The sequence below is a fragment of the Gopherus flavomarginatus genome, chromosome 20 (assembly GCF_025201925.1).
Source record: "Gopherus flavomarginatus isolate rGopFla2 chromosome 20, rGopFla2.mat.asm, whole genome shotgun sequence".
Lineage (NCBI taxonomy): Eukaryota > Metazoa > Chordata > Testudines > Testudinidae > Gopherus > Gopherus flavomarginatus.
The window spans coordinates 3,112,651-3,129,038 of NC_066636.1; the positions used below are offsets into that span (position 1 = coordinate 3,112,651).

The window sequence follows — 16,388 nt, forward strand, 5'->3', positions numbered from 1 at the left end:
CGGAGTCTGCTCCCACTTGTGCAGCGTTAGTGACAAGAGGAGAGAGGGTTTCTGTGTCTGGGGGGGAGCGGGAATTCTCTACAATGTTTTTCTGGATGAGATGCCTCGCAGGGACTGACTTATCTAGGAGTTGCTACCCAGCGGGTGCCAAGGGTTAAACAGCTGGCTGTGGGGCAGAGCAGGAGAATGAGGGGGCAGCACTGATTCAGAAGGGGTGAGGGTTGGCCTGCATTGCATCTCTCAACAGGATAGAGAATTAGCACCTCGAGAGCAGGCATAGGGACCTCAACACTGGCAGTGCCTGGGCTCTTAAAATATGGAAGGCAGCTGCTGAGTCTCCCTGCAGCAATCTGGTGAGTGGCCAAGAGACGGCACTAAATACAAGCTGTGACAGCTGCTTCCTAACAGGTTGTGTGGGTGTTGCTGCTTGTGCTGTCACAATCCAGGAGAGTGAGGAGAGGGGCTCTGGAAGGAGCTACCTCTTATTTCCACAGTACTGTTCGACAGAGCCCGTCCTGAAATGTTCCAAACAGCAGCCCTGCATCCATGTGTTTTGCAAACCATATTGTTCTACTGCCCTAGGCTGGGATTTTCAGACAGGCCTAAGGAAGTTAGGTGGCCAGGTCCTTTTACTCCTTTAGTCTCCTCTGAAAAATGCCACTCTAATGTCTTTTTTTTTTCTGAAAAGATTTTGTTTGTCCTGTGAAGGATGAATAGTGCTGGTCCCGGGGCAGAGAGGGGGAGTGGAAGAGGCTGAGAAACCAGTGGAAGGGGCTGAAGCCCCAGATAATTTAGAACAAATTAAACCTTCTCATAAGGTTGGGCCATAACTTGTGTCCTTTGAAGAAGCAAAACTGAGGTGCAGTTTATGGGTTGTTTTGATGGCAGCAATTACCTGTGTGATGTTCAGGCCAAAAGAGTGTAATTGTTCGGGAAAAGGTTTGTTTTACGGAGTGCAGGGAGACATCTCCAGACCTCTGGGGAGTATGTGCTGGAACTTCTACCCTGAAAGGAAAATTGCCACTTGTTCTCCCAGTCACAGCCCTGGGAACTGTCGCTCTGGAGCTCCGTTTACAGACCCTTTTCCTCCCTGCTCGATTGGATTTGTGAGTTGCTCAATTATTTATTTTTTCTCGGTGCTTCCCAACCGAGGGAGAGGGAAGGATACTGGAGAGCACAACCTGTTCCCCCTGCCTCATCTGCACAAAGTTCAGAATTGCCGAAGAGAAATGACAGCATTTGGGCCTGGTCTAAACGTGAGGCAGTTCACCTCAACCTAATTATGTCAGTGTCCACACTGCAGCTTTGTCCTGCTGATGAAAGTGCCCTGCTACAGCGACATCATAACCCCACGTAGCACTTCTGTTGGTATAGTTAGGGTGACGCAGTGTCTGTGCAAACACTGTTATTTACATGGGCTGTTTGCTGTCTTGAGCCCAGCTACCCCTGTTCCCCACTCTCAGCCAGGCTGCTGCCCGGGGGCTCCCTGCTTCCTGTTCAGGGAGTCGAGAACCCCGGGCAACTGGACCCCGCTCCCAGTGGGGGTGACGGGATCGGGGAGGCAGCTGAGCTCCTGGAGGGGAGCTGCACGGAACCGAGAGCTTTGGCTCTCAGCCTCCCACACTGCCCCTCTCTAGTCTGTGGAAGCGCTCCTGGTGAGGACACGCATGACCGACAGAAGGAGGGTAGTGTGGACATCAGCCACCACAGTAATTACTAACTTAGGGCTGCAGTGTAGACATGCCCTTAGAATGAAGCAAATCCTGTGGCAGTCTGCAAGTAAAATTAATTTACAGAGAAACATTTAAAAAAGAAACAATCTCAAAGCTTTTTGTGCAGTTGCATTTATTTTTATTTTTGCAAAGCTCTTGGCATTCCCCAGGGCAACAGAGGGACAGAGCTCTTTGCCCTCTGTTACATCGAAAGACACCACAATCAATGAACAGCACAGTGATCAGTTAGAGTCCCAGTCAATCCGACTGATGATTCTCATGCGGCATTTGATTGGTCAGGAGAGGTGAGAGGCAGCAGCACAGGAAGCGTAATGGCAGGCATCATCGCCGTGTTCAGCAAATGTGGTTTCATCAGCATGTCTCTTATTAATTCATCAAGCCAGGGCCTGCAGGGCCAGGGAGAGATGGCAAACAGCAATTATGGTCCCAGTAACCTACTGAGAATAAGACAAGTACCCTCCCCCACACCCTGAAGGAATTCCATCCCTTTCCATCCCCAGCCAGCTGGGTGCATTTTACATCTGTGCCCTTTGCAAACTGTGTTATTGATAGATTGGAAAAGGGAGTCAGAACCCCGCTGATCTACCCGCACGGGTGTGCAGAAGGTGCTGGAGGTGAGGGTGTAGGAGTGCGGGTGGGGCATGCAATGGGAAGGGGGCAGAATGGGGCAGCAAGAGATGGGCCACAGCAAGGGCAGGAAGAGGCAGAGCGGGGGTGGGGTCTTAGGAGAAGATGTGGAGTGGGGCAGGGCCTGGGGCACAGTTGTGGGTTGAGCACACCCCAGCACATTAGAAAGTCAGCAGCTCAAAGATTTAACAACAGTGTTTTTTGCAAATGGAAAAAAAATATGATTTTGTTTTCTGTTGAAAAACCAAAAAAAGGCCTGGGCTATTTTTAAAACTAGAGGAAAAAGAAGACCTGGAAGCTGTTTTTTTTAACCTTATGACACATCCTGAGAAGAGATGAGGGTCTTTCCTGAACTCTCACTTAGGTTAGCAAGAGAATCAGAGTGAATCACAGCTTCCAGTACGTCTGACTGCGCTGGGAAGCGGTTCTTATCACAGTTGTAAAGAACAGAGCCTAGAGAGGCCCAACAAACCGGCTACTTGGATAATGAGAGAACTGACAGTGCAGAGAACACCTGGATTAACTCTGATACCCCCCTTTGTCTTTTGCCTTAATCCTTTCATATCTGTCTGGACCTTTCCAGCTGACCACTGTGCTCATCGTTGGGGCTTGACAAGAGGTTCTGCAATAATATAAGACAGCTGGACAGCAAAGCAACTTTGAATATTCACCCCAGAGAGGCTTCCAGATACGCTCCCAGAAGCCTGAAAGGAAATTGCTGAGAGTTATTTGTTCCTGCTCTTTCTCCAGTACCATCAAAATGTAACTAATTCACTCAGATTGTCCATAGCTGAACCACACCATGGTTACAGTTGGAGCACCTTGCCAGTAGAGCTATCCCAGTTCACTTTTCTTGCTGCAGCTTATTCTAGTCCCCCCTGAGCCACATAAGTTATGTAAGCAAGAACACAGTTTTGCTGGTATAACTGTGTCTACATTAGAGGCTTTTGCCAGCACAGACATGTCAGCCAGGGACCAAACTTCTCCACAGACTGACACCACTATGCTGGGGAAATCTTTAGTGTAGACATGTCTCCAGACAGCTCTGTGAGTGGCAGCCTTCCCACTGCCCTTCTTTCTCAGTGCTGGGATTCACTTCCAGAGTTTGGGGGTCTCCTTACTGCTCGGGATAAGAATTAAAGCTGGTTGCAGTTTATCCACATGAATTTTTTAAAAGAAATTGTCAATAGTTTTTCAATCCCCCCCCTCCCCTTTTTGGACAAAATCAGAAAAGAAAATGGTTTGCAATTTCCTCATTTAAGATTCCCTTTCCTGTTTGAAAAATGCATGTTTTAGGACATTTTCCAGACAAAAATAATTGTGTTCATCAAAATGTTTCCATAATGTTTTGAAAGTGTTATTTTAATGAAAAACTGAAAATTTCCTCCTTTACTTTCTCACTGAAAAGGGGAGGTTAAAACCGGGCAGAGGAGGACGCACCGGGCAGAGGAGGACGCGCGGTGAAGAGAGATGCGGTATCAAGAACTAAAACTTTCCCCATTTTTTGGTTTTAATTCCTTTTGTTAAAACATCAGCAAAAATTGGAAGACAATTATGAATACTCACACCAACAGTCTTTTCAACTGTGTCCAAAACACCCTGTATGGAAAAATCGAGAAGTTACTTGATCTGCTCTAGACACCCATTGCTTTGTCTTTTGCCCCAATCCTTGCACATCCATCTAGGCTATTCCAACTGACCACTGATTCAGAGTTCACACCATGTCCACACCAGCAGCATCTTGTCAGTGTAGCTATCCCAGCGTACCAGTGCACTTTTGTGGGCGTAGGTTATACTAGCGCATTCTGAGCTAAATAATCTATACAGGGAAAGGGCACTTTTGCTACTATAACTGTGTCTCCACTAGGGGCTTTTGCCAGCACAGCCGTGTCAGCCAGGGACCAAACATCTTCACACCCAAGACCAGCACAGCTTTGCCAGGGGAAGTCTGTAGTGTAGACATGTCTCCAGACAGCTCTGTGGGGGGCAGCCTTCCCACTGCCCTTCTTTCTCAGTGCTGGGATTCACTTCCAGAGTTTGGGGGTCTCCTTACTGCTCGGGATAAGAATTAAAGCTGGTTGCAGTTTATCCACATGAATTTTTTAAAAGAAATTGTCAATAGTTTTTCAATCCCCCCCCCTCCCCTTTTTGGACAAAATCAGAAAAGAAAATGGTTTGCAATTTCCTCATTTAAGATTCCCTTTCCTGTTTGAAAAATGCATGTTTTAGGACATTTTCCAGACAAAAATAATTGTGTTCATCCAAATGTTTCCATAATGTTTTGAAAGTGTTATTTTAATGAAAAACTGAAAATTTCCTCCTTTACTTTCTCACTGAAAAGGGGAGGTTAAAACCGGGCAGAGGAGGATGCACCGGGCAGAGGAGGACGCACGGTGAAGAGAGATGCGGTATCAAGAACTAAAACTTTCCCCATTTTTTGGTTTTAATTCCTTTTGTTAAAACATCAGCAAAAATTGGAAGACAATTATGAATACTCACATCAACAGTCTTTCCAACTGTGTCCGAAACACCCTGTATGGAAAAATCGAGAAGTTACTTGATCTGCTCTAGACACCCATTGCTTTGTCTTTTGCCCCAATCCTTGCACATCCATCTAGGCTATTCCAACTGACCACTGATTCAGAGTTCACACCATGTCCACACCAGCAGCATCTTGTCAGTGTAGCTATCCCAGCGTACCAGTGCACTTTTGTGGGTGTAGGTTATACTAGCGCATTCTGAGCTAAATAATCTATACAGGGAAAGGGCACTTTTGCTACTATAACTGTGTCTCCACTAGGGGCTTTTGCCAGCACAGCCGTGTCAGCCAGGGACCAAACATCTTCACACCCAAGACCAGCACAGCTTTGCCAGGGGAAGTCTGTAGTGTAGACATGTCTCCAGACAGCTCTGTGGGGGGCAGCCTTCCCACTGCCCTTCTTTCTCAGTGCTGGGATTCACTTCCAGAGTTTGGGGGTCTCCTTACTGCTCGGGATAAGAATTAAAGCTGGTTGCAGTTTATCCACATGAATTTTTTAAAAGAAATTGTCAATAGTTTTTCAAGCCCCCCCCCTCCTTTTTGGACAAAATCAGAAAAGAAAATGGTTTGCAATTTCTTCATTTAAGATTCCAACCCCCTTTCCTGTTTGAAAAATGCGTGTTTTAGGACATTTTCCAGACAAAAATAATTCTGTTCATCAGAATGTTTCCATAATGTTTTGAAAGTGTTATTTTAATGAAAAACTGAAAATTTCCTCCTTTACTTTCTCACTGAAAAGGGGAGGTTAAAACTGGGCAGAGGAGGACGCACCGGGCAGAGGAGGACGCGCAGTGAAGAGAGATGCGGTATCAAGAACTAAAACTTTCCCCATTTTTTGGTTTTAATTCCTTTTGTTAAAACATCAGCAAAAATTGGAAGACAATTATGAATACTCACATCAACAGTCTTTCCAACTGTGTCCAAAACACCCTGTATGGAAAAATCGAGAAGTTACTTGATCTGCTCTAGACACCCATTGCTTTGTCTTTTGCCCCAATCCTTGCACATCCATCTAGGCTATTCCAACTGACCACTGATTCAGAGTTCACACCATGTCCACACCAGCAGCATCTTGTCAGTGTAGCTATCCCAGCGTACCAGTGCACTTTTGTGGGCGTAGGTTATACTAGCGCATTCTGAGCTAAATAATCTATACAGGGAAAAGTGCACTTTTGCTACTATAACTGTGTCTCCACTAGGGGCTTTTGCCAGCACAGCCGTGTCAGCCAGGGACCAAACATCTTCAGATCCTAGACCCACAGCGCTATGCCAAGGGATGTTTGTAGTGTAGACATGTCTCCAGACAGCTCTGTGATCAGCAGCATTCCCACTGCCCTTCTTTCTCAGTGTTGGGATTAAAGTCCAGAGTTTGGTGGTTTTCCTTACTGCTCAGAGTAAGAATTAGAGCTGGTTGAAGTTTTTCCACATGAAATGTTTGAAAATGCTGTGCCAGCAGGTCAGAGGTAGAGGTTTTTGTATAATGATGTTTCTTTGGGGAAATTCCTCCCCCATTCCCAAAAAATAGCAGGTGTCAATGTTTTTCAAAAACCCTAAAAAGTTCCCCCCTTTACTTTTCCACTGATAATAGAGGGGAAGGGAAAAAAAGAGGAGCAGTTTGAGTCCTGACCCCCAGGTTGAGAACCCATGGTCTATAGCTTAAACACAACATGTCTATAGTAAGAGAATGGGGTGAGTGTAGCTATCCCAGCTTACCAGTGCATTTTTATGGGTGTAGGTTATACTCGAGCATTCTGAGTTAAATAATCCATACAGGGAAAAGCACAGTTTTGTTGCTATAACTGTATCTACAGTAGGAGCTTTTGCCAGCACAGGTGTGTCATTCAGAGATCAATCATCTTCACACCCCAAACCGACGCCGCTATGCTGGCAGAAGTCTATAGTGTAGACAAGTCCTCAGATAGTCAACATTCCCACTGCCATTCTTTCCCAGTGCTGGGCTTCACCTCCAAAGTTTGGTGGTTTCATTACTCCTCAGGATAAGAATTAGAATTGGCTGAAATTTTACTCTTAGGGTAGGACGTTTCCCAGCCATTCAGCTGAAATTGCTGGGAGTTACTTGATTCTGCGCTTTCTCCAGTACCATTAACATGTAACAGATTCCCTCACATTGTCCATAGCTCAACCAGATCATGGCTACGCTAGGAGCACCTTGTCACTATTGCTAGCCCGGTGCACTTTTATCACTGTAGTTTATAGCAGTCTCCCCTGAGCAAAATTATCTATGCAAGCAAAAGCACAGTGTTGCTGGTATAACTGTGTCTTACAGAAGGGGCCTTTGCCAGCAGAGGCATGTCAGCCAGGGACTAAACATCTTCATACCCTAGACCAACACCGCTATGCCAGGGGAAGTCTGTCGTGTAGACTTGTCTCCAGACAGCTCTGTGATGGGGAACATTCCCACTGTCCTTCTTTCTCGGTGCTGGGATTAACTTCCAGAGTTTGGCAGTTTCCTGACTCCTCAGGATAAGAATTTGAGCTGGTTGGAATTTCTCCAAATGAAAAAAGCTGTAGATTGTTTTTCAAATTTTCTACCCTCTCTCCCACTGAAATATCTCGTAGATGCCCCCGCTCAGATACTTCATTATCTGCCATGTTTGGAAACTCTTTTTCAAGTGGCCCAAATTCTGTTCTGGTGTACGCTGCCACTACTCTGTTGACGTCGGGGGAGAGAGGCTGACTTCCACATGCTGCGGATCTGCTCCATTGTATGGTTAAGAATGTGTTTGTGATTGTCCATGGCGATACTATTAGCCAGCACAGCCATGTCTGTCAGAGATCAAATATCTTCAGCTCCCAGACCGACACCGCTATGTCAGCAGAAGGCTGTAGTATAGACATGCATCCAGACAGCTCTGTGATGGGCAACGTTCTCACTGCCCTTCTTTCTCAGTGCTGGGATTAACCTACAGAGTAAGTGTAGGCTGCTCGGGATACAAATTTGACCTGGTCCGAATTATTACAAAGGAATTTTTTTTCTAGATTGACATCCTGAATACACAGGGCACAGAATCTCACCCACTGATTCCTGCATCTAGCCCATAATTTCTGTTATATTTCAAGCATAACTTTTCTGAATATATCCCATTGACATTTAAAGACTTTCAGTGATTAAGGCCATATCTACACTGCCATTTACGTCGGCAAAACTTATATCGCTCAGGGGTGTGAAAAATATACCCCTGTGAGTGACATACGTTTCGCCAGCTGAAACAGCAGTGTGCAGAGCGCTAGGTTGGTGGGAGAGCTTGGATTCCCTGGGCTCCCTCAGCTAACCTGAAATCTGAGCCCACCTCTGGAGGCCAGTGGGCTTCCTATGATTAATCTGATTTAAGGCTAATGTAAAAGCTCCAAAGGACAGTAAATTCTGAATACACACAGACATGCCCCCTCCAAGTCCTCCATTAACCTACAGGAAAAAAGAAAGTTACTAGAACGTTAATTACTCGTTGCTGCTCTTTCTCTGGGAGCAGTGAAATGAAACTGTGTCTTACATGAGGTGATTTTGCCATGTCAGCCAGGGACCAAACATCTTCCTACCCCAGACCAACACCACTGTACCATGGGAAGTCTGTGGTGTAGAGATGTCTCCAGACAGCTCTATCATGGGGAACATTCCCACTGCCCTTCTTTCTCCCTGCTGGGATTCACTTCCAGAGTTTGGCAGTTTCCTGACTCCTCAGGATAAGAATTCGAGCTGGTTGAAATTTTTCCAAATGAAAAAAGCTGTTGATTGTTTTTCAAATTTTCTATCCTCCCTCCCACTGAAATATCTCGTAGATGCCTCCACTCACATGCTTCATTGTCTGCCATGTTTGGAAACTCTTTTTCAAGTGGCCCAATTCTATTCTAGTGTAAACTGCCACTATTCTATTGACGTCGAGGGAGAGAGGCTGACTGACTTCCACATGCTGGGGACCTGCTCCAGTGTATAGTTAAGAGTATGTTTGTGATTGTCCATGGTGATACTATTATCACATGGCCCTGTGGAGCCGAATGACAGGATTCCCAGCGAATCACAGCTCACAGTATTTATGATTCCAACTAGCAGGGGTGTGCACATGCTGGGGCACTCAGGGTCGAGGCACACACCCCCCCCCCCCCCGATAATCACTGGGGACAGAAAACTTCTCTGGGAGTGGGGCCGTGGAGGCAGGGAATATCAAGTTCCTGCTGGGGCTGGAGCTGGGTGGGTTGGGGTAGGAGGACAGCGAGATCCCCCTGGGGCCAGCTGGGGGAGGGAGGAGAGTGAGCTTCTGTGCCCCACCCTAAAAAGGGTCAAATTTAATTCCTGCACATGCCCCAGCGTAGTGGCAAGTGATTCTTCAGATGGTTCTAAAGAACAGGCCCACAGAGATGGAGCAAACCAGCAACTAGTATTAGAGGGGAAATGAAACTGCATAAAACATCTGGATTAACTCCTGGATTAACCCCTTTGGGATTTGGAAACCCATTGCTCTGTTTTTTATCCCAATCCTTGCACATCTGTCCAGGCAATTCCAACTGACACTTCCGCAGGGTTTGGGCTTGCTAAGAGGTGCTGGGATAATATAAAATAGCCTGACAATAAAGCAAATGTGATTACTCACCCCGAGAAGACCTCTAGCTAGTCTCCCAGAAGCCTGCAAGAAAATTGCTGGGAGTTAACTGCTGCTGTTCTTTCTCCAATGCCATCAAAATTCCCTCCCACTGTCCATAGCTTAACCACACCACGGCTACACTAGCAGCGCTGTGTCAGTATGGCGATCCCAGCGTACTACCGCACTTTTGTCGGTGTAGCTCATTCTAGCTGTTTCTGAGCAAAATGATCTATATGGCAAGTGCCTGGTTGTGCTGCTATGAAAGTATCTCCACTAGGAACATTTGCCAGCAAAGCCACTTCTGTCTGATGTCAAATATCTTCAGTCCCCAAACCGACACCGCTTTTCCAGCAGAAGTCTGTGGTGTAGAGATGTCTCCAGACAGCTCTGTGATGGGCAACGTTCCCACTGCCCTTCTTTCTCTGTGCTGGGATTAATCTCCAGAGTTTTACAGTTTCCCTACTGCTCGGGATAAGAATTCCAGCTGGTTAGAATTATTACAAAGGGATTATTTTCTTGATTGACCTCCTGCATAGCAGAGGGCACAGAATCTCAGCCAACAGGATGATCAGATATCCTGATTTTGGAGAGACAGTCGTGATATTTGTGGCTTTGTCTTATATAGACACCTATTACACCCTGCCCACTGTTCCGATTTGTCACACTTGCTTTCTGGTCACCCTATCACCCAATGATTCCTGCATGTAGCCCATAACTTCTGTTCTATTTCAATCCTGCCTTTTCTGAACATATCCCATCGAGATTTAAAGACTTTCGGTGATTAAGGCCCTATCTCCATTACCATTTTTCTTGACCAAATTTATGTGGCCCGGGGTGTGAAAAAAACACCCCCCTCTGTGACATAAGTTTTCCCAGCACAAACAGCAGTGTGCACTGCGCTATGTTGGTGGGAGAGCTTCTCCGGTGGCTCGTTGGGGGTGGTTTCATTACATCGATGGGAGAGCTCTCTCCCGTCTGCATAGAGCGGCTACACGAGAGATCTTACAGTGGCAGAGCTCTATCGGTACAGCCATGTCGCTGTAAGGTCTCTGGCATAGACATTGTCACAGACTCCACCACATCCTGGGTTAATTGTTCCAAAGGTTAATGAATACTGTTAAAATTAGCACCTTCTTTCTTGATTCAGTTTGCCTAGCTTCGGTTTTAGATTATTGGATCTTTTCTTCCTTTCTTTGTCTAAAGAGCCATCTCCCATCAGAAGTCCCTTCCCCCTGCAGTTATGTGTATACCAGGATCGAGTCACCTCTTAACTGTCTCTGTGCTCAATTAAATAGATTGCGCTGCTTGTCTTTGGACTCCCCGGGCTCTCTCAGTTAGCCTAACCTCTGAGCCCTCCTCTGGAGGCCAACGGCCTTCCTATGCTTAATCTGATTTAAGGGTCCCAAACTAATGTAAAAGCCCCAAAGGAGAGTAAATTCTGAATACTCACAGACACGTCCCCTCCAAGTCCTCCATCACCCTACAGGAAAAAAGCAAGTTACTAAAACATTAATTACTCGTTGCTGCTCTTTCTCTGGGAGCGGTAAAATGAAAATGATGTCCTGAAAGGAACTGAACTCAAACGGCTGCTGGTTGGGAAGCGGGAGCCAGTGTGGGCTGCTAAAAAGGGAGCTGGGCTGGGCTCTGCTGCTGAACTTCCCAGTGACTTTAGGTGAATTGCTTCCCCTGCCTGTGTCTTCCTTTCTTCTCTTTGCCTTTCTTCATTTCGTCTGATCGGTCACTGTTAAATGCACCAGAATCACTTTACAGACTCTCAGAGTTAACTGCCTGTGGAGTATCTATGGACAGAGCACCACCAGCAGGGCTCAACGTGCCCCCAAACCGCTAGGCAGACAAAGGCAGGAGTGATTTAGTGCTGCTCTTTCTCCGATATCATAGAAATAATGCTGGTTTTGTGTCAGTGGCTGAGCTGGGCAGCTTCTGGGGTGGGAAATTTCCCAGCTCCCTGGTTGATTTCCGGCTTCCCTTCTATAAGAATATTTCCTAGATCCCCACTTGCTGCACTGGTTTCTATGTAAGGAAACCCCCTTTTTTCAAATGGGCTAAATTCTATTCTAATGTAAACTGTCATTTCTCTAATGACTTCAGTGGCGCGAAGCCGATTTACATCTGCTGGGGAGCTGCTCCCTGCTGCGGTTGAGACCATTATATGATTGTCCCTGGTGATACTGTTATCTCCACTCCAAAGGTTCAGAATGAGAGGGGTCCCAGTGAATCGCAGCTACCAGTGTGTCTGACTCCTCTGAGAAGTGGTTCTTATCACCATTGTAGAGAACAGAGCCTAGAGAGTCCCAACAAACCATCTGTTGGGATAATGGGAGACCTAACACTGCAAAGAACACCTGGATTAACTCTGACACTCCTCTCTGGGATATACCCCTCTGACAGCCTGTACTGAAATATCTCATAGATGCCCACTTGGATGCTTCATTGTCTGCCATGTTAGGAAACTCTTTTTCAAGTGGCCCAATTCTATTCTGGCGTAAACTGCCACTACTCCATGACGTCGGAGGAGAGAGGCTGACATCCATCTGTTGGGGACGTGCTCCAGTGTATAGTTAAGAGTGTGTTTGTGATTGTCCATAGTGATACTGTTATCCCACGGCCCTGTGGAGCCGAATGCCGTGGAGAAAGGGAATATCAGGTTCCTGCCAGGGCTGGGGCTGGGGTTGGGTGGACAGAGAGAGGAGTGGGGGCAGCGAGATCCTCCTGGGGCCGGGTGGGGGAGGGAGGAGAGTGAGCTTCTGTGCCCCCCACCCCCAAAAAGGGGTCAAATTTAAATTCCTGTGCATGCCCCTGCAAAGTGGCAAGTGATTCTTCTGATGATTCTAAAGAACAGGCCCACAGAGATGAAACAAACCAGCTACTAGTATTAGAGGGGAAATGAAACTGCATAAAACATCTGGATTATCCCCTTTGGGATTTGGAAACCCATTGCTCTGTTTTTTGTCCCAATCCTTGCACATCTGTCTAGGCTATTCCAACTGACACTTTCGCAGGGTTTGGGCTTGCTAAGAGGTGCTGGGATAATCTAAAACAGACTGACAACAAAGCAAATGTGATTACTCATCCCGAGAAGGCCTCTAGCTAGTCTCCTAGAAGCCTGCAAGGAAATTGCTGGGAGTTAATTGCTGCTGTTCTTTCTCCAATGCCATCAAAAGTCCCTCTCACTGTCCATAGCTTAACCACACCACGGCTACACTAGCAGTGCCATGTCAGTATAGCGACCCCAGGGTACCACTGCACTTTTGTCGGTGTAGCTCATTCTAGCTGTCTCTGAGCGAAATGATCTCTATGGCAAATGCACAGTTATGCTGCTATGAAAGTGTCTCCACTAGGGACATTTGCGAGCACAGCCATGTCGGTCAGACCGACACGACTTTTCCAGAAGTCTGTGGTATAGAGATGTCTCCACACAGCTCTGTGATGGGCAACGTTCCCACTGCCCTTCTTTCTCTGTGCTGGGATTATCCTCCAGAGTTCAGCAGTTTCCTTACTGCTCAGGATAAGATTTTGAGCTGGTTGAAATTTTTACCAATGAATTTTTTTCTAAACTGACCTCCCGAATGACACACAACACAGAATCTCATCCAGTGATTCCTGCATCTAGCCTATAACTTCTGTCCTATTTCGAGCATAACTTTTCTGAACATATCCCATCTAGATTTAAAGACTTTCAGTGATTAAGGTCGTATCTCCATTACCATTTTTCTTGGCAAAATTGATATGGCCCAGGGGTGTGAAAAAAACACTCCCCCCCACGTGATATCAGTTTTCCCAGCATAAGCGGTAGAGTGCACAGCGCTAGGTTGGTGGGAAAGCTTCTCCCACTTCTCTTTGGGGGTGGTTTAATTACATCGATGGGAGAGCTCTCTCCCGTCTGCATAGAGCGACTACACAAGATGTTACAGTGGTACAGCTGCATCGGTAGAGCTGTGCCACTGTAAGCTCTCTGGCGCAGACACAGCCAGAGACTCCACCACATCCTAGGTTAATCGTGCCAATGATTAATGAATACTGTTAAAAATTAGCATCTTCTTTCTTGATTCAGTTGGACTGGATTCAGTTTTAGTTTACTGGATCTTGTCTTTCTTTTTTCATTAAAGAGCCATCTCCCATCAGAAGTCTCTGCCCCCTGCAGTTATGTGTATACCAGGATCGAGTCAACTCTTAACTGTCTCTGTGGTCAATTAAATAGATTGCGCTGCTTGTCTTTGGACTCCCCGGGCTCTCTCAGCTAGCCTAACCTCTGAGCCCACCTCTAGGGGCCAATGGCCTTCCTATGTTTAATCTGATTTAAAGGTCCCAAACTAATGTAAAAGCCCCAAAGGAGAGTAAATTCTGAATACTCACAGACAAATCACCTACATGGCTTAAATCAGCCTAGAAGAAAAAAAAACCCTATTACTAAAACATTAATACCTTGCAGCTGCTCTTTCTCTGGAAGCAGTAAAATGAAAATGATGTCCTGAAAGGAACTGGACTCAAACGGCTGCTGGTTGGGAAATGGGAGCCAGTGTGGGCTGATAAAAAGGGAGCTGGGCTGGGAGACAAGAGCTTGGGGATCTGTTCTGGGCTCTGCTGCTGACTTTCCCAGTGACTTTAGATGAGTCGCTTCCCCTCTCTGTGCCTTTCTTTCTTCTCTTTGCTTCCTTCACTTCATCGGATCGGTCGCAGCTAAATGCACCAGAATCACTGTTCACACACTCAGAGTCAAGTGTCTTTGGAGAGCACCACCAGCAGGGCTCAATGTGAATTTTTTTCTACCCTGACCTCCTGAATGACACAGGGCAGAGAATCTAACCCAATGATTCCTGCGTCTAGCCCAAAACTTCTGTTCTACTTTGAGCATAACTTTCCTAAAGATATCCCATCGAGATTTAAAGACTTTTGGTCATTAAGGTCATATCTTTATTACCATTTATGTCGGCAAAACTTATGTCTCTCAGGGCTGTGAACAAAATACCCGTGTGAGTGGCTTACGTTTCGGCAGCATAAACACTAGTGTTCACAGCGCTAGGCTGATGGGAGAGCTGGACTCTCTCAGCTAACCTGACCTCTGAGCCCCTCTCTGGAGGCCAATGATCTTGCTATGTTTAATCTGATTTAAAGGCTAATCTAAAAGCCCCAAAGGAAAGTAAATTCTGAATGCTCACAGACAAATCACCTTCATGGCTTAAATCAGCCTAGAAGAAGAAAAAAACTATTACTAAAACTATGGACAGAGCAGTTGAAAAGAAAAAAAAATCTTGGGCTATTTTTAAAACTAGAAGAAAAAGAAGTATCTCGAAGCTCTTTATTTAATCTTCTCTCTCTTCCTGAGAAGAGCTGAGAGTCTTTCCTGGATTCTCACTTAGGTTAGGAGGAGATTTCCAAACGCTCAGTGAGCAGTTCTGCAGTATAGGACACAGGATCTTTGTGGTGACCCATCACTGGAGAAAGAGGCAGGAGAGCTCAGATCTAGTTCCAGCTATGCCACTGACAATGGCAATGAAAACTAGCAGTGTTTGGTTGCTTACCCGTGGGCCCGGAAGCGCGCTGCTTTCCTCTGGGCAAAGGATGGAGAGGAGGAGAGCGGCAGCCACAATCTGGATCTTCATCTTGGATTCTGTTTGGTTCTTCCAGGTCCTGACGGCTGCCGGGTTTAGCAGCTGTATTTATGCAGCACATCGTATCTGACATTACAAGCTTGATTGCCCAAACTTAATGCCCGCATTATCAAGGAGACCAATTGCCTTTATCAATCAGGAAAGGTCAAAGATTTCATTTATCACTAAACTCCACCATATGGAGTCAACTCCCTGCTTCCAAAGGCTGGGAGCCAACTTCAGGCTGAAGAATGAATTGTATTATTCCCCTCTATGACAGGTCTTGAGATGACGCATCCTAGTGTTAGAGTACAGGCCACATTGTGCTTTATCTGCACCTTTTATTCCCACTCCTACACTTGAAGGCTGGGTAACAGGCAGGGAACATGGTTCATAATAAGTTTCATTTGTCTTATGCCCTTTACCAGATTGTAACACCAAGAAAGGCACCAGGGGCCAAGTCTCCAGTTAGTGTGAATTGGCCACTTCTCCACTGGAGTCAATGGGGATGGTTCCCCTTTTCTTGCAAGTCAGCTGTTGCTATGTTGGAGTCACTGGGGCCAGAATCCCAGTTGGTGTAAATTTCTCCATGGAAGCCAGTGAGACAGATCTTCCTCCAGGTAAATCACCGAAGCACCACTGGAGACATTGGGACCAGTTCCTCAGCTCATGTAAATTGGCCATTCCCCACAGGCTTCAATGGGGCAGAGCCCAGTTTGTGTAGAGGGGCTATACCTCCACTCAAGTCAGTAGGGCTACGCTGATCCTTTCCAGCTGAATTCTAGCCCTGAGCCTGTTTTTGTATTATCTGAGTGACAGGGAATGCTTAGAGGACCCAACCAAATTCAGGGTGGCAGAGTACGCACTAGTCTGGGAGTCAGGAGATGTGGGTTAAATTCTGAGCTCAGCCACTGACTTGCTGGATGATCTGGGGCAAGTCAATTCTCTCTTTGAATGCCTGCACTCTGTCTGTTTTGTCTTATTAGATTCTAATCTTTTTATGGCAGGGTCTGTCTCTCACCGTGTGTGCAGCGCTGGCACAATGGTGCCCTGATCTCAGCTGGGCAGAGACTATGTTTTACTGTGTGTCTGTGCAGCACCTGGCACAATGGACCCTGATCTCGGTCACATCCTGTCAGTGCCAGGTTAATAGAAATTATAAGGAAAACCTGCAGCAGAGAAGTCTGTGAGAGATCAGCAACTCTGAAAACCCGGCCCAAGTGGGGACGGCTACAAACAGAGCAATGGTTCTCAACCTATTTATCAGTGTGGGGCACATATG

The 16,388-nt window shown here is 46.4% G+C and overlaps 1 long non-coding RNA gene across 2 annotated transcripts; it reads right to left on the bottom strand.

The window, feature by feature from the left end:
- Positions 1-1,823: 1,823 nt before the first annotated feature.
- On the bottom strand, positions 1,824-14,118 carry LOC127038007 (uncharacterized). Of its 2 annotated transcripts, XR_007770543.1 has the most exons (6): positions 13,941-14,118; positions 10,948-11,013; positions 9,507-9,539; positions 5,797-5,829; positions 4,860-4,892; positions 1,824-2,119 (listed from the first exon to the last, which is right to left on the bottom strand). It is a non-coding gene; the product is annotated as an uncharacterized LOC127038007 (long non-coding RNA). The 2 variants fall into 2 exon arrangements; XR_007770542.1 differs by lacking the exon at positions 13,941-14,118 and having other exon boundaries at positions 10,948-11,053.
- Positions 14,119-16,388: the final 2,270 nt, after the last annotated feature.